Below are 19421 nucleotides of genomic sequence, written 5' to 3'. Positions count from 1 at the left end.
TATATATATATATATATATATATGAAAAATTTTGGGATTAGCCCACTAGCTCATATGAACATATGAGCCCAACGACCCAAATTAAATCTAGGCCGATCTGACAATCACGGATGTCCGATAGTACGTGAATTTAATATTTTTTCTACAAATCCAAATCACTTGAAATTTTAGTAATGTGTTCAACAAAAATAGTTGAAGTTTTGAAAAATATCAAAAAAAATATTTTATGTGAAATAAATTGACAAAAATACCCCTGAAACATTTTAGAGGTATTTTGGTCATTTTGGTTTCTATGAATAACTTCTTATATATTTTTATTAGGTGCGCCTTGGTGAGAAGAACACACTAGATATGCTGGCCATCTGTCATGCTAACATCTCAAGGTCAGTGAGTAGGCCTTCTAATTCCATAAGAGACGGTTGGGTCTGCCAATCCCTGATGGTTGTCATAAACCTATTTAACTCAAGTCTCAATCCTCTAGTGATAATCCGTCTCATCTTCATCTTGTTGATTTGTGATTCTTGACCGAGTTTGGAGATCTCATGATAGATGAATTCTCACTTTTGTGAAGTGTTAATTGATCGACATCATTCCTTGGGACACTGATCCAAACTCGTTCTCAAGGAATTGCAGCCGAGCATCGTTCCCATTGACAAACGTTGTTACTAAGACATCCCAAGCTTCCTTTGGAGTGGTGGCTTCTCGGAAGTTGTCCAAAAGTTCATTTTGCAACTGTTGTCTTTAATACAAATATGTCCTTTCCGGCCTTGATGCGCCTTGACATTCTCACTTATGAGTGCGACAGTTTCATTGCCGCGAATGACCTCTCTGAGATCTTGTCCTTGTAGGTACGATTCTATGGTCAAGGCCAATCATTGTAATTGTGTTGTTCAATTTTTCAAGCCCTCCAGTTGTCCTTATTAGGTTTGCCACTATGATTGGTGGGTCGCTTGTCGATCACTTCCACCAAGAAGCTCGATCCCCAACCAATCGGCTTCACTATGTCTCATTATTCACATAAACTAGCCCTTGACAGAACTCATTCTAATACCACTAATTGAGAGTCTAATGTAGATCAAAATCAAATGGATTTAGTACTTTTCATTCTTTTCAAATTTTTGGGGTCTTAATTATTTCTTTATTTTTTATGAGTGTATTTTTTTATTAGATTCAAATTTTTGCTTTATTAAAGTCAATTTTTAAAAATAGGATTAGTATTTTTTTTAGGTTACTTGGTTACAGTCAATTTTGTTATAGTGAATCCATTGTCAAGAGATAAAAGAGTCCGTGGTTTTAGTTCTTATTAAAGAATAAAAGAGCAGGCGGGTTTTAGTTCTTTCGGTAGGAGCTAGCCTATAGAAATTTTTAATTTTTGGGAAGTACGGTTAGTTTCCTATTTTGAGGGGATTGTTATTTTCTTTATTGGGTTGGAACCAGAGATAACGATGGGTTATGTAGATGGAAAAAATGAAGTAAGGAGTTGTGGTTATCTTTTAAAAAGATGGTGGTGGAAGAAAATAGGAAGAAAATAAAAAAGGGAGTGGATGTGCGATGTAAAGTTGATTAATTTTGATGGAATAAAGAAATTTTTTTTGTAGAGAGAGAGATTCTTTTTGCCGGTGTTATTTTCTTCTCATGTGTTTGTGGGCACGTGGCAAAAGGCTCGGATCCGTACGTTTGTTCTTTCTCCTTGTTGATTTATTTCTACGTTTTTCTTTTTCTCTTTAAAACGTGGTGGATTTTGCCTGTTTTTGGCGGTTGATAATTTCCAACTGCAGATCTCGAACTTTAATAGTGTGTAAAAATCGTCATAGGGAGAAATAATGTTACTGTGAATACTATTACAACACCATTTACATGACATACCAACCTCACATATACTCACTATATGCCCACAACCCATTCACTCCTTAAATTGCTTATATTATCTAATAGCATATGGTGTAAAATGGGCTGCATGGTCCAACACTGTATTGATTATGGATTTCCATCCTATCATAAGTTTATGGACCGGGTGTAAAATGGGCCACGTGGTCCATAACTGTATTGGTTTATGCGGGTCCACGTCCATCCCTTCTATACCATGTAACAGGGTCAGTTTGTAATTGCCTCTTGAGATTTTTTAGAGATACCATGTAACTGGGTCGGTTTTGTGATTGCCTCTTGAGATTATTTGGATGTATAAATAATTCGGATATTAGATGTCCAAACCTTGAGTGATTTAGAATTACAAAAAAAAAAAAACACAAAAATGACTTGAGCATACATGAAAAATACTAGGACTATTTTTAAATATAAAAAAATTAATGGGATTGTTTCGCAAACTTCTCTATTGTTTATGAGAAAATTATAAAGTTTTAAATACATAAAAATACATATATGCCATGACAAAATTTCACATTTTTGTCTAAAGAAATCTCTGTAAACCTAGTATATTGTGTTCGAAACGTACATAGTATACCATATACTAAGATCACCCAAAGGCTTTCTAAGATAAGTCATTGTTCCAATTAGAGTGATTTAGGTATCGACTCTAAAATTTTAGGTAAAATATAAAATGCTTCACTTATAAGAAAAAATTACAAAGAAGGTACATCAACCCACCGTTTCTATGTTTTTTCAAAATTGCCTTTGGTCAACTTAAACTTTGGTTTTTTTTTGGTTTATTCGTTAGTAGGACAGTACCTTAAAGCTTGCAGCCCTGCCCTACTAACGAAAAAACTAAAAAAATAACAATCAAAATTCAAGTTGACCAAAGGGGCAACTTTGAAAAATAAATAAATACATAAAAGGGTGAGTTGATCGACCTTCTTTATAATTTTTACCGATTTTTTTTATATTTTACCTAAAATTTTAGGGTCTGTGCATAACTCACTCTTCCAACTATGAAAGTGGTGGAGTTTTGTTAGGTATCAATTATGAAAACAGATATGTTCGAAGAAAAAGAATGGCTCACCTGTTATTTAGGAGAGAAATTTGGGTGGTCTTTAATGTGGACTAAAACCGAACCACTCTCGGTTTTGTACTTGACCGATTTATTGAGTTCCACTGTTTAACCGGAGTAAAGGGATACATGTAGGTGCAAGCAGGCATCATGGTTAGTAATAATAGGTAGCATCCGGGTGAAGTTGATTAAAATATCTTTGAGAATTGAAGTATTTAACATTTTACTCTCTTCTGATCATGAGTATTTTGAAATTAAATCAAAACATATAAATAGAATGTTAAAATAGTACATCTTTCATGGGTAGTTGATAAATTTCCCATATTCTTCGGATGACCTAGTAGAACATTACTCATGTTTTCATTTAAGTACACCATGACGGCACCAGGTGAGTCTCTTGGTGCTTAAAACTCATAGATGAGTGGCTCGAACAGAGAAGGAAGCCCAAATCAGGCTCAATCTTTATGAGCCGGCCGAGTTTCATATCATTAATCCAACCAACCATACTGATTCCCATCTACATCTACGGTCCAGATTGAGAATGGGGTTTTACAATAGTGGGGGCCACCAACGGAGCAAACTTATTGGAGGAAAAATTATTGGAGTAAAGGTAGCATTGAGATTAAAATTGTGATCCAGGATCTTCCAACCCACATTATTTGCCCCGTCAATGTCAAAGAGTAATTACACGCAAAACCATGGCAATACTCATATACCCAAACGTGCCAAAAACCATCACTCGTGTAGCTAGTCGTTTAAAAAACGGATAAGATATCCAAAAATTGAATCGGTGAATCGGTGTTTTGGATCGAAAATCGGTCAAATTGGTCAGATTCGGCATTAAAAAACTACAAAAATTTTATTAAAAATCATTATAAATATTGCATTTTAAGAATCCAATAAAAAATGAGGGCACGGCATTATGAACTTTCATTTTTTTATCAATATACGAATATTGAGATGTTTTTTCCCTCTATGAATAAATTTTAAACTTTATCTTATAATATCATCTAATTTTTTAAAAAATTTATTTACAACTATAATAAAAATAATACATTATTTAATTTATAATATAAATAATAAATAAATAAAATACAAGATTCGGTTATCAATGTATAATTATTTATAATAAACAAAGTAAACAATTTAGAAATGTAAATTATTAATAATAAACAAAGTAAAGAATTTAGAAATGTAAATAAATCTACAAAAGTAAAGAATTTAGAAATGTAAATTTGTAATTATATTGTAATAAAATTAGAAAAATATATAACTATCATACTTGCAATGTGGGATAATTGGCAAAGCAACTTTACAATAAATTTTAAAGTGGTTTGGGCTGGTATTATTTTTTTAATTTTAAAATGTCTCATAAACTAGTAATTTTTTTAATGATCAATAAACTAGTATTAATATTATTTTTTTTAGTTCTAACATTAATAACTTTTTTGATGAGTATAAATTATAGGTATGACTTTAATGAGTGATAATGTTATTAACTTTTTGGAGTTATTAACGACACGTTAATAACTTTAATGTTAATGAGTTACACGTTATGCCCATTAATGTTATAATAAAGCAAATTTTTTTTTATTAACGACACATTAATAACTTTAATGTTAATAACTAGTAACTCATTAACGTTAATGAATGATAACGTGATTAACTTATTAACGACACGTTAATAACTTTTTCGATGGGTGTAATTGGACAACACGTTATACCCATTTGCAAGTGGATGAGTGATAGACAAAAAGCATCTGCCCCACATCGAAAAGATGAAGTACTACACCGTATAAAAGACATGGCACAAGGCACAGTCGAAATGTTTTGTTTAGGGGGTGGGATTACTTGGCATTGAAGATGATCCTTTCAACGTGAAGGACAATGCACAACTAGATGAGCCCTTGACTCACCTACAGCACAAGGTAATGCCGTATCAATTGGTTTTTTAATGGACCACCTATTTGCATCCATAATTATTTTTAGATGGACCATCTATTTGCATAATGGACCACCTATTTGCATCCATAATTATTTTTAGGTGGACCATGTATTTGCATCTATAGTTAAGATGAATGTTTTATACATAGAAAATTATAAATGTAGAAATGTGATTTTCACCTCATAAAAAAAAAATTTTAATATAATATATGTATTTAATCCATATACATATTTAACAAATTTATAAAATATATTTAAAATAAATTTAAATATATAGATATTTTGATGTTTGGGGCAGGTCCGTTGGGATCAAAGTCCATGTCCGAATCCATATCCTATGATATTTTTGGAGTCTGAATCGAGGTCTGGGTCCGGCCCTACCGTTGCCACCCGAAAACACTTTCACCCTTAATAAACATAAAAATGCAAGACACGTGCTTTTACACTTAACAAGCATAAAAATGCAAGGCACATGAACGAGTGGGTAGTCGCAAGCGGCAGCAATGCAGTTGCCCGTCACACCGTTCGTACATATTTTTTACTCGACCCGCCTGCTTTTTCGCTTTCGCTTGGGCTTTCGCCTTCGCTTTTTCATTCTCGCTGTCATCTGAGTGAGCCAAATTTAAGCTTTGTTTGTTTAATGGGAATCTTTTAGGGGTGTTTGGGTACTGAAAATGAAACATGTTAAGTCTATTACATGTAGACAGTTTGTGAAATTCATTACGCGCTTATCAGTTAATCTAACTCCATCGTCTTTTTTACTTAAAAAAAAAAAAAAAAAAGGCCTTTTTTGTGCCGTCATTCTCAAACTTTCCGTGCAGATCCATTGTCTTTTTGTAATATCTTCACATGAAAGACTGGACCTCTCCTTTGTGAGATCTCTTCATTAGATAATGACCGGACCTCATCAATATAATAATTTTTTTTAAAATACATCACCATTTATAATTTAAACTACAAATTAACGATATTTAAAAGTTGTAACTAAAATAGTTCATTCGACCAATATTAATTCACACTATTAAGTTAAAATTCTTTGAGGCAATGGTCATGCTATTTATATATATGCATTTCAATATTAAATAGGAATGTCTACAAAGAGACCATTTATCTTTTGTGAACGGAGGTCACAATCATTCTCAAATACTAAATGTCAAATTCAATGGTTTGAGGTGAGTCATGAAGAAGTGAATTTTTGTTTTTTTAAATTTTGTATTTAGACACTAGTAAAACCACCCATTTGAAATTTAAATAACACGAATGATTGTGAGTACAAAATATAAATGTCTAGACAACTCCATAGTTGTTTGGACGGATCTTGATCATTTGAATCTAGCACCATTCAGAGTGGCACCGACACACTTTTCAATAGTGCCAGTAACTTTTGGTCCTGATTTGCCTTCTCTAGGAGCATTCTTTGGTGCTTCAAGTCTTGCTAGGCTGACCTGGTGCATGGCATAGTTTGAAGGTTGGTTTGTGGTTGGCTATGAATGGTTCAAGTTTTCGGATAGTCTCTTTGGGGAATTTTGGTCTTCCATAGTTTCCTCGATCGGAACTTTAAGTTCTCATAAGAATTTTTTGTAATGAATAGGTTGGAAGGTGAAGATCCAAGCATATATCATTAAAAAATATAGAAGTTTTTAAGACAAAATCTGAACTTCATGTTCTAATCTAGGTTTTTTTTTTTTTTTTTAACTGAAGTTCATATAAAAAATGGGCCAACAATTGGAGATCTAGGTTTCTTTGGTGCTTCAAGTCTTGCTAGGCTGACCTGGTGCATGGCATAGTTTGAAGGTTGGTTTGTGGTAGGCTGTGAATGGTTCAAGTTTCCGGATAGTCTCTTTGGGGAATTTTGGTCTTCCATAGATTCCTCGATCCGAACTTTAAGTTCTCACAAGAATTTTTTGTAATGAATAGGTTGGAAGGTGAAGATCCAAGCATATCATTAAAAAAAATAGAAGTTTTTAAGACAAAATCTGAACTTCATGTTCTAATCTAGGTCTTTTTTTTGTACTGAAGTTCATATAAAAAATGGGCCAACAATTGGAGATCCGACCGGGTCAGTCAGAAGAGGAAAAATGCAAATTAGAAGTCCAAATTAGAGCTTCACGTGCCAACCCAACCTTCTTACAAAAATTTGAGTTGAAAACTGGGTCGGAAGATGGAGATCCGGCGTAGTCATTTCAAAAAAATTACTAATTTTTGGAGCGGGTCATACCTAGCTCCGACCTGTAAACTATGCTTATAAAAGATATGCCTTTGATTGGAAGTTTTTTCTTGATTGGAACTTGGAATTTCGATCCGAGATCATTTTGGACGAAAGAAGATAAAATTTAGAAAATAACAAGCGTATAATATAAAATATCAAAAAAAATTAACGCACAAAAACAAATTACAAAAATTTCAAGTGTTTTCCCCTTCATATGGACGGCATTCTTTTTATTTTTTATTTTTTATTTTTTTGGTAAATTAGTGGGGAATACACACTACTACCCATTTTTAGAAATAATTAGACATGTAATACATAATTATGTATTGTCTACTCTCCATGTATGGTCTACTCTCTTATTTGTCAGGTTGCAGTGATAAAACCCCAAAATTGATTTTTTTTAGTAGGCAGAAAATATGTTGAATATGAACTATGCAATTTACGAAAAGGAGGTACCTTAGATAGAGGTCCCAGGGAGATTTGTTTAACTTTATATTTTGTAGATTGAATCAGTACTAAATAAAAGGTTTCAACACTAAATATTAATTATTCAGTTCTTGAAGTGCTAAATCAGGCCTTCCATGAAATAGACGGCCCACACTAAGTTCTAAAAATAAAATTTCCCACATTATAATTTTTTATGGGGAAAAGTTTATATAGAGTCAAGACTCTAAAAAGTCAAATTAGAGCGCACCTCAAAAATTCCACTAGAAGAGGTTCTTTAGATGCTCAAATATCCTCAAATTGATCATCTCGGCATCAACATGCATAGACATGAGAAAAAAATGGATCTCAAGTTTTGAAAATAGGTCATCTTGTAACGTATTTTTGTATCGCCAATTTTCAAGATTTCCAAGTTTTCATAGATCTGCTCATTCTAGACTCTTTTTAAAGATTTAAGTTTTATAATGAAAGATAAAAATATGTTTTCAAGCTATCACAAAGACTTTCAGTATTAAAACTTCATTTCTCAATGCTTTTGAAGGTAGGCTCTAATTTGATTGTTTAGAACCTCGGCTCTATACAAACTGCACTCTTTTTTATATGAAAATTGTTCCATGAGTCCACGGGGGCAAGAGCCCCTTCTCTTTAACGTTCATCTTAACCATCTTTAAGGTGGACGTTGTGTTTCACACACGGGTCAAATCAAATATGGATGTGCCAAAAACATTCTAAAAAAAATTACACTAAAAAATTCAATTGTTTTTTTTTTTTTTCATATTAATGATCAGCTTGGCTTAAACAACGAAATCCCTAAAATTGTGAATGAAAAATCCTTTCTATATATATATAGTGATTAGCTTGGCTTAAATGACGAATCCCTAAAATTGTGAATCAAAAATGCATCTTTGAGGTGAATTTTAGAGGAGGGGTGCAAATGTATATATAGTCGGCCAATTCAAAGAAACCCTATCTTTTTTTATGTGGGTTTTTCAATGTCCATGAAAATGTACTTGACAAATTGACGACCCAACACACCTTTTTAAGGCTATTTAGTAGGGAAGGGTGGACCCGTAAAAACCCCTTCAAAATTCTGGCTAAAAGAACTTTTAAAAACTTCAATTTTGACTTATAAAAATCACAAAAAACTTTAAAATTCATATTCAACTTTAGATCTTCCGATTCTATAAAGCATAGAGCATCCAAAAAAAGAGAAGGTCACGTAAATCAGAAGATCGGCCTAATCCAAGCCCGAAACTCTTGGTTTTGAGTTTAATTTAATTTTTTTTTCTTCATTTAATTCTCTGCTTTATTTTATTTATTTTTTTTAATTAATTTATTATTAGATTTAATTAAATTTAAAAGCGTTTTTTAGGTGAAAATATAGATTTAGAGTCGGTGCTGTCATTGGACTCGAAAAACAACTAAATTTGTATAGATCTGAGATTTTTTTGAGCTCATAATTCAAACGACTCCATTTTCTCTATCTTTTTTAAATTTAACTCAGCCTTTTTACTAATATTTGAGCATATCTCATTCCATATCAAAGCAGATCGGAGCGTAAACAGGACCATTATGATAATCTATGGTAGTAACTAGTGGTTTATATCCGGATTGCGTATTGGATTACTGCATCAACAATCTTGATCGGTATGAATCAGTAATCTAAAAATACTAAAAAATAAATGAAATAAAGATAGAGATTTGTAGGTTGGAGATTTGAAAAGACCTAAAAAACATTAGATAAACTTATATAAAGAAAAAAATTATACGAGAGGAGCTTTTAAGGATAATTGATTTGTAATCTGTACCATTTCAAAATCAATTCAGTCTGGATTGAAAACGGGGTTTGAAAACACTGGGGGCCACCAAGCGAAGCAAACTTATTGGAGGAAAAATTATTGGAGTAAAGGTGGCGGTTTTAAAATAGTGGGGGCCACCAACGGAGCAAACTTATTGGATGATGAAATCAACCCTATACAAAGGTTCCCTGCATTAGAAATACAGACCTTTGCATCCATGGATATCAGCATGTTGCACCCTCTCTGTGTCCTTTCACTCTGTATCTTCTTTTCTTTCTGCAATAACACTGTAATACAGGGAAGCACTTACCATAATCCAAGGCATCCTCTTGACCCACTAACCCTAACTGAGATCTCCAAGGCCCATGAGATACTACTATCTGAGCACCCAAGCTTCTCTGCATCCACCATTCACTCCTTGGTCCTTGAAGAGCCCCCCAAACAATAGGTTTTGTAATATGCTTGGCTATGTTGCCTTTGTAGAGGCTTCTTTTTTAGTATAGTTTTGTAAAGATTGCTCCTTTCATTTATATATTTCTCGAGTGATCTTTCCTAAAGGAAAAGATTGGGGGGCTATTTTGAGTGAGTTGGAGAGACTTTGCAGTAAGAGTACTGAAATTCGACTTGGCCAAGGTACTCTGCCCTTGACTGAATTGAGTAACTAGGCTGAATCCGAGTGGACTCGGTGGAGATAGGTGCACCCCAAAAAAAGTGAAAGAAAAAGGGGTAAAAAATCTCTAAAAATTCTTGAAAATTTAGAAGGTCAAAAAGGATCATTAGGATAAAACTAAAAAAAGCTATAAAAGATGGATTATTGGGAAAATGGATTTATACCTTGAATATTAAAAAAATAAAATTTAAAAGAAAATAAAAATAGGAAAAGTTCCCAAATGATCTAAAATCTATCAAAATCTTCTAAAAAGTATTTCTAACCGTTATGCTAGTGTATATATATATATATAATATTTGTATTTTTATTTAGTTTTTAACATTTATTTGGACCCGGAGAGTCCTGGTACACTGCTTACAACCTCTGCATTCCTTAATGTTTATAATGATGGTTATTTGAAATAATTTGCAGAACATTAATTAGTTTTAATTGTTCTCGTGATGTTCCTTTTTTGCAGGCGGCTCCCTACCTCCACGGCGCGCTTCTGTGACGGCCTTGCTCAATGGTACAATTTACCAGCTCTCTGTGGATCTTGGCTCAAGCTGCATAATCCAGGAGCAAGCAAACAAGAGCCCATCTGGATTCCCGACCTTTACACTTGATGACATGAACTCTGCGACTGCTACCGCTTTGGCTGACCAGAGGTTTGTGAACTCATTGAGGGCTCGCGGTGTGGAACCCACACATGCAACCTGCCTGACCCCCTCCACCAGTTGGTAAGGTCCTGGGGAGGAGGGGCGGAGGCTGGTGAAGGTTCAGTGCTACTCATCTGAGGGCACTGCTAACTACTACATGAGGCCTGTTGAGGGCTTGACAGCGTTGGTGGATGTAGATGCTAAGGTGGTGGAATGGGTGGTTGATACCGGCCGCGGCGTGCCTGTGCCAAAGGCCGAGGGCACAGACTATCGCTTTGATCGGCCTGAGAATGGTAGTATTGTGCTATCAATTCATTTTCATAGGGTAAAGTATATGTTGCACGTATTGGGTTCATGGTAGCAATAGACGTGGTTTTCATTCCCATTGACATCACTCCACTAATTCATTCAAGAAGCTAACTCGTAAACTATTTGAACAAAGAAAAATTTACCTACGGTTCATATTGGGGTCAATTATAAAATGGGATCATGTTTTTTTCAAATTATAGGTGGCATCCCTCCCTCCAATCGTGAGTTTTTTTTTTTTCAAGTTACATCCTATCCGGTAATACGAATACTGGACATATGAGGATTATATTGTGCAAAACAAAACAATTGTCCGATGTTTTAAATATCGGGCAGTTATCTGCTATCCCCAAAACCAAAAAGCACTCTCTCTCTTCAAAACCGGAGGTCCACACAATCAACTATGTTGCTGATCTTGCGAATACTGGACATGTGAGGATTATATTGTGCAAAACAAAACAGTTGTCCGATGTTTTAAATATCGGGCAGTTATCTGCTATCCCCAAAACCCAGAAGCACTCTCTCTCTTCAAAACCGGAGGTCCACACAATCAACTATGTTGCTGATCTTGCGAATACAAAAATTGCAACACAAATGTGTGTTCATCAACAAATTTTTCTACTGAATTTCAAGAAATTTCTCTCACAGCGGGTTGAGTGAAGGGTTTGAAATCCACTGGTCAATAAAACAGAGAAAACGGTGCAAAATTTTGATGAATTTTTGGGATTCCAAATGGTTTTTCGGCCATTTTGGCTAAGCATAAAGCTGGAATTGATTGATTTAAGTGATATTTCTAAGTGATGTAGGTAAAATTTAGGTGAACTTTGCAGGTTTTCAGTCACCTCCTGGTGTATTTCAGGCCATAGGGTGAGATTTTCCAACCAAAATTAGGACAACATTGCAGCTTGGACGTCACTCTATATGCTGTTTTTCCTGGCGATTTAACTTTAGCTTTTATTTTGGCTGTCTTTAGTTTTTACTATGCAAATATGAGGTTTTCTTTGTTGGAGCATTATCTTTTTGCTTTGAAGCTTTAACTTTTAAGAGATTGGAATGTGTTTGCTTGTGTGGCTTTTGGATTGGGTATTTTTTGCAGACGAAATCCCTAGGTGAAGATTTAGGAAATTCGAGGATGAAATCAGATCCTTGAAGTGGAAAATCGAGGTGATTTAGGAATTTCAAGGTTGCAGAAGTTGTTGCTCTGTTACTCAGTCGATAGCTTCGTTTCATTGTGAAAAGACAGGATTTAGTTATGTCTCTCTACAGTGGGCATGAAAAGCTTTGTTTATTCGGGAGCTCAAATCCTTTTCAATCAAATTGTAGATTGTGATTGAATTGCGGGATTCTTTCCATGACCAGCGGATGAACAGTAATACGAAGTGAACATCTAGGGTGTTTTTATTTTCTATGCGGGGGACTTGTATTTGTAGAGAGAGAAAGAGATGACGTATCAACATTTAGGTTACTTTGTAAAAGCAAAAGGAGGCTTTTTGTATTTGGAGATGGATGTTTGGTATTTCAAATATTTGGACATTTGTTTTGTTTTGTACAGTAAAAACTTCACATGTTTGGTATTCGTATTATTGGACAGGGGATAACTAGAGAAAATTAAAAATATGTGAAAAGAGGTCATCCGTAATTTGGGACAAATATGATCTCATTTTATAATTAACCCCTTTCTATCAAATATAGTCCGTACTTAAATATCTTTTGAAAAAATAAGTAAGCACGGTCTTCCGCAATAAATTACCATAAAAAAAAAAAAATTCTATATATGGGGTACTACTATCATCCACCCTATGTAATTATTATCACTGTATACTTGACTGTGTGATATATTGGAACTAAAATTTTAGGATACGTAAATCTCAATTATGGGGGTGGTCATCAACGTAAAATTTTCTCTTTCTGAAATAAACAAATGATGATTTTAAAAAAATTTCTCCACCATCTATTTTGACTTTTCAACGGAGGTAATATTTTGTAATATCATTCGTATAGATGGGCATTTGATGATTGAGAGGACGCCGAACGATAGGTGAGCCAGCTGACTCATCCTTTGTACACAAACGAAAAAAAGAAGTATACCCCACACTCTTCATGACCAGGAAAGGAATGGACATGAGGTTCATCTTTGACATTCAAATTAGGGGCGGCAACGGCTTCGAGCCAAATCCGAGTGGACTCTGATCCGGAAAAAATTGATAGGACTCGGACCATATCCAAACCCCACCAAAAAATAAAAAATAAATATTTGAATATAATATTAAATATATATTTATATTATTTAAATATTATAACAAAAATATATAATTATATATTAAATATAAATAACACAATATTATAACCTATGCCCCAAACCCGGGTCAAGTCTTAGTCGGGTCCAGACCACCCCTAATTCAAATTAATAGTTGGAATATGATTGATGGATGTGGGATCCACCATGGCAGCTGTTCATTGGTAGCTCCCATTATCCATCACCGTCCAACGAATCATATGATATTGATAACCCTCATAACTACTAATTTTCAGTAGTCACGAGGACTATAGCATATTTTGACTGTACAATGATACATACCTATATGTAAAAGCAGGATCAAACCACAGGAATGAGGAAGTGAATTTCATGGTGGTGGAGGGACACCAGGTGATATGGGGACCCTGGGAGTTTCACCTCAAGCCTGACCCCCGAGCCGGTGTAGTCATTTTTCAGGCCACAGTGCGAGACCCTAACTCAGGGGAGGCGCGAAGCGTGATGTACAAGGGCTCTCTATCAGAGCTACTCGTTCCATACATGGACCCCTCCAATGCCTGGTATTTCAAGACATACATAGATGCAGGGGATTTCGAGTTGGGGTTGTGGGCTATGCCGCTAGACCGGCTCAATGATTGCCCTCGCAACGCGTATTACATGGATGCGGTGTTTGCAGGATCAGATGGGATTCCATACATGCGGCCCGATGTAATATGTGTGTTTGAGAGGGATGCCGGTGACGTCGCATGGCGCCACACCGAGGTTCTCTCTCTCTCTCTGTAAACTTCTTTCATATCTTTCTCTCATGCAATGTTTTAAAACATGGCGTTTTCCAATTCTAATCGTTTATCCAGATGAGAATCATCGAACCGGTTTGGCATGGTATGGGTCCTGGCTCATTTTCCTCCCTAAAAAAACCCCATAATATGTTTCTTCCCTTTTTTATGCTCGTTTAGGTGCCCTCTAAATCCCCCATCCCATAGACCCATATTTAAATTTTTATTTTTTATTTAGTTTTAGATCACCAATTCAGACCGCTTAAAACCCGATTAGGATCACCAGACCAACTATACAACATAAATATGTGGATGAACGATCCGGCCCACCAATCCGAATTTTAAAACACTGCTCACATGTAAACTTTTTTTGTTTTTACAGGGTGAGCAGATAACACTGGTGGTGCGGGTGGTAGCGTCCGTAGCCAACTATGATTATATTTTCGACTGGGAGTTCCAAACTGACGGTCTCATCCGTGTCAAGGTACATTCCTTCACTATTGCATTATAGATATGGACTAATTTGATAAAAAAAAAAAATTTGTTTCATGCGGTCTGTATCTCATAGCATCCATTTTAATGATGGATGCAAATATGTGGTCCATCTAAAAAGAATTCGAACTAACTGTTTAAATATTTTCTTAATAGAGTTATTAATTTTATTTTTATTTATTTTATTTTATTTTTATTTTTTATTTTTTTATATTCATGATTTCCATGCTGAGATTATATATCCTTAAAATTTAAGTCAAAATTTCCATCTCAAAAATAAATTTATTAAGGAGCCCGCATATCTACATGTGCGGGCAGGCTCGCATGCTAACCGTGTCCATAAAGAAATTTGGCTATTGCTACTGCAAGACACCTCAATTTAATCCTTATATTATACATGCTGGAAGTATAGTATTGGTTTCTTACTGGATATCTACCATAAGTAGTTTTCATAAGCTGCTATTCTACCTACGTATAGGAAATTTATGTTATAATCATCAAAATAATTTTCCAACTATTTAAGGTCAATTAGATAGAAATTTATGTAGGGACAAAAAAACAAAAAAAAAATTCGGCCTTAAAAAATATTCTATAGTTTGAGAACATTTTACAGTGAGATCTAAAATTTCAGAGATCCATTTTTTCTTTTCTTGTCTCACCCCTATTTCAAAATTCCAACTTTTGAACTACCTAGAAATACAAAAAGGAAGAGGAAAGAAATACAAAAAGAAGAGGAAATTGTGGTTAAGCAATTTGAAAGTCCAAAACACCAAAAACAATTGAGCATTTAGGCAGTTCAAAAGCTGGACTTTCAACAAAAAGGATAAAACAAGAATAAAAAAGGGAAAAAATTTATATAAGGATGCACCCTTATAATATAGAGCTACAAATGATGCACCTCAATAATCCATCGGAAAAGGTAGTTTTAATTTTGAATAGCCCTTCGATTGATTATCTCAATATGAAGATGTATGACTGTGAAAATAAAAAGATTTTAAGTGTAAAAAATAGTTCATTATACAACATATTATCTACACCGTTCATTTTCAAGATTTTCATATATTTATAGATCTACTTGATTTTAACCATTTTTTTAAATTTAAAATTTAATAATTAGATATAAAAATAAATTTTAAGATAATCCTAAAAACATTTTTCATCAAAATTATATATCATGATAAAATTTGAAGTTGCACTTTACCTCTACAACTACGGATGCATCCGTATGCAAACTGCACCCATAAAAAAAACTCAAAAGGTTTAGACATCGCTATACAATATCCCAAGAAATGCCAGACCTTATTTTGGGTCGCACGAAATAAAGATGGACTTAAAAGCTGAAAGTGCCCCATCTTCCGCAGATGACCTCCAGTGTCCATTGGGAGGTATGGATGGTGGATGACCAGTAGTAGAATCATGTATAACACCTATTTTACGAATTTTTATATGGAAAAAGTTTGTATAAGGTTGCAACTTTAAAATATAGAATTAAGATGCACCTCAAAAATCTATCATAAAAGGTTCTTTTGATGTTGAAAACCCTCTAATTGATCAGTTCAACATCGAGATGCATGAATATGAAAAGATTTTGAACCCTAAAAATAATGGATCGTCCATAATTTCAAGATTTTCATACGTTTATAGATCTATTTGATTTGAACCCGTTTTAAAATTTAATCTTTTGTTTTTAATTTGAGATCAAAATAGATTCTCTAGCTATTCTAACATTTATGATACAATTTAGGAGCATGCCTAAATTTGATGGTTTAAGGCTGTAATTGCCTTTGTTCTCGGGGAAAGATGAGTTCTGTAATTCGATGTCCGAAACGGGCCCATTACATAAAACTAGTTCGGACATCTAATATCTAAACCTATCTTTCCCTTAGAAAATAAAAACACATGTTTGGATATTGGATAAACAAACCCTTTCGACATTGGATGTCCAAACTTGGGGTAATTTAGAAATAAAGAAAAGAATTATAAAAATGAATTGAGCATAAACAGAAAATATAGATTTAAACATAAAAATTTAATGTGATTTTTCCATAAATTTCCCTATTGTTTATGAGAAAATTATGAACTTTTAAGTACATTAAAAAAAAAAAAAAAAAAAGAGGTACATAATAGGACAAAATTTCACATTTTAGTCTATGATCTCCGTATATCCAGTATCAATAATGAAAACAGAGATGTTTAAAGGAAAAGAATGGCTCATCTCTATTGCTTTTCATTTATGGGAGAAATGAAGGTGGTCCTTAATGTAACCAAAACCGAGTCACTCTTGGTTTTATACTTCACGGATTTATTGAGTTACACTGTATAACCATAATAAAAGAATACTGGCATTATGGTTAGTGATAATAGTTAGCATGGGGGCAAACTCTTGAATATGTATATCCATGAGAGTTGGAACTATTAAAAACTTTACTCATTCGCAATTATTCCAAGTCACATTCATGTATCTTGATGGGTATTTTACAATGACAACAAATGAAAGATATCGGTAAAATGTTAAATAGTACAACTATCAGGGGATTTTGGATAAATTTCCCATGACCTCCTATTAGAACATTATTCAGGTTTTCACTTAAATTCAGGTTTGTACAGCCCCATTTTCGTTCAGGCTCAAAACCTGTCCAACTTATAAATAAATAAATAAACAATTTTATGAAATAAGCATGGATGTTGTGATGGTGAATGCTGCGAACATAACATATAGGCGGGACTAAGCGGGATCCTTATGGTCAAGGGCAGCCCCTACGAGAAGTTTCCATCTTATGAAGAAGAAGCAGACATGCATGGCACTCTAAATCTCAGAGAATGTGATTGGTGTCGTACACGACCATTTCATCACCTTCTACTTGGACATGGATGTCGACAACTCTAACAACTCATTTGTGAAGGTGGAGCTGGTCAGGGAAGAGACAGCGCCAGGTGAGTCCCCTAGGAAGAGCTACCTTAAAGCTCATAGACGCGTGGCTCTCGAACAGAGAAGGAAGCCCAAATCAGGCTGAGTCTCTATGAGCCAGCCGAGTTTCACATCATTAATCCAACCAAGAAGACTCGGGTCGGAAACCCGGTTGGTTACAAAGTGGTGCCTGCTGCTAATGCTGCAAGCCTACTTGACCCAGCAGATCCGCCGCAGATGAGAGCCGCGTTCACCAACTATCAGGTGAGATAACCAGTTTATCCTTTCACATTTACTCTCATCAAAACTAAAAACAATCTCCATTTATAGGAAATTATGTGAGAAACTTTTGTTTCTTGTGATATGAAGATTATGCCTTACATATACATTAATTCATATTGTTTGTCGTTGTTGTGGTGGTGTTAGATATGGGTGACCCCCTACAACCAGAGCGAGCTATGGGCAGGTGGCTTATTTACTTGGCAAAGCCGTGGTCATGACACCCTTGCGGTTTGGTCAGAGAGGTTCCAAACTAAACCTTTGCCTCTTTATGTTGTTGCTTCAAGGGAAAATACACTATACAAGAATATGCTATTCACCATACATTGCAAGAAAGCATGATGATCCACCTTCTCTTTTTTTTTTTTATGAAAAATATCTCCAATTTTTCATTAATTAATGTTAGAAATGGGGTTTTAAAGGAGGAAAATGTTTATATAGAGTCAAGGCTCTAAACGATCAAATTAGAGCCCACCTCAAAAATTTCACTAGAAGATGTTGTTTTGATGCCCAAATATCTTCAAGTTGATCATCTCAACATCAATGTGCATGGACATAAGAAAAAAAATGGATTTCAAGTGTTGGAAATAGTGCATCTTGTAACACATTTTTGGACCGCCAATTTTCAAGTTTTTATGGATATGCTCAATCTATACTATTTTTGAAGCTTTAAATTTTATAATTAAAGATGAAAATATACTTTAAGGCTATCACAAATATTTCCAGCATTGAAACTACATCTCTCGATACTATTTGAAGGTGCATTTTACTTTGATGGTTTAGAGCCTCGGCTCTATACAAACCGCACCTTTTAAAGGATTGTATACTATGAGATTATATACCATTATTTTGCAGAGGTCACAATAACTCCCGGTCATTAGATGTCAAATTGGACGGTTTGAAGTGTGTCACAAAATTCGAGAACTTTTTTTTTAATGATGAGTCTAATTAATGACACACTTACAACCGCCTATTTTGATGGATAAGAGCCATTGTAACCTCCTTGTCTTAAAAATAAATGGCTTGTTTCTTTACTTTTTCCTAGAAACAAAACATGGTTCATGCAAACAATCACCTTGGTACAATTAATCTTCATTGTGTTCATAATGAGGAATGGATGGCAAATCAAAATTGCACATTTTTATATTTAATAGCACAATTTTTTGTCATTGGCAGGAATCGAGAGATTGAGAATAAGGACATAGTGTTGTGGTATACGCTGGGATTTCATCACATCCCTTGCCAAGAAGATTTCCCTGTGATGCCCACAGTCTCTGCAAGTTTTGATCTCAAGCCTATCAACTTCTCTGAAGCAAATCCCATCCTCAAGGCTGCCCCCAACTTTTACAAGGACATCCATGTTCTTCAGGCTTCATATACTTAAAAGGGGGACACACCATTTATAATTATGTTTTCGTAATTATATTTGTCTGTTTGATTTTTGTAGGAAGATGGTTAATTAAATGTGTTTTTATTTGGTAGTTTTTAGGGTTCAGGGTTTACAATCTTATTCCTAATTTTCATCCGGATTTTTTTTTTTTTTTTGCAAATCAACAAGGAGAGAAGAGATCTCCAACATGGGTTCCGGGTAAAAAATAAAAGGATGCACCTCTAACTGGAAAATGCAACTTTGGTATCAAAAACCCCTATCATGGACTAAAAATCTAATTGAAATTTAAAGCTCCAAAAATAGTATAGATCGTGTACATATATAAATATTTGAAAATATTAAAAATGGACCATCCATATACATATTTTTAG

The 19421-nt window shown here is 34.4% G+C and overlaps 1 pseudogene; it reads left to right on the top strand.

Moving 5' to 3' along the window:
* Positions 1 to 3319: 3319 nt before the first annotated feature.
* On the top strand, positions 3320 to 19047 carry LOC18436107 (amine oxidase [copper-containing] gamma 1-like; annotated as a pseudogene).
* Positions 19048 to 19421: the final 374 nt, after the last annotated feature.

Source organism: Amborella trichopoda, chromosome 8 (genome assembly GCF_054954075.1).
Source record: "Amborella trichopoda isolate Santa Cruz 75 chromosome 8, AtrichopodaSantaCruz75HAP2 v2.0, whole genome shotgun sequence".
NCBI classification, from domain to species: Eukaryota; Viridiplantae; Streptophyta; class Magnoliopsida; order Amborellales; family Amborellaceae; genus Amborella; species Amborella trichopoda.
Note: the sequence above shows the minus strand (reverse complement) of the source record. Positions and strands in the feature narration are given on the sequence as shown.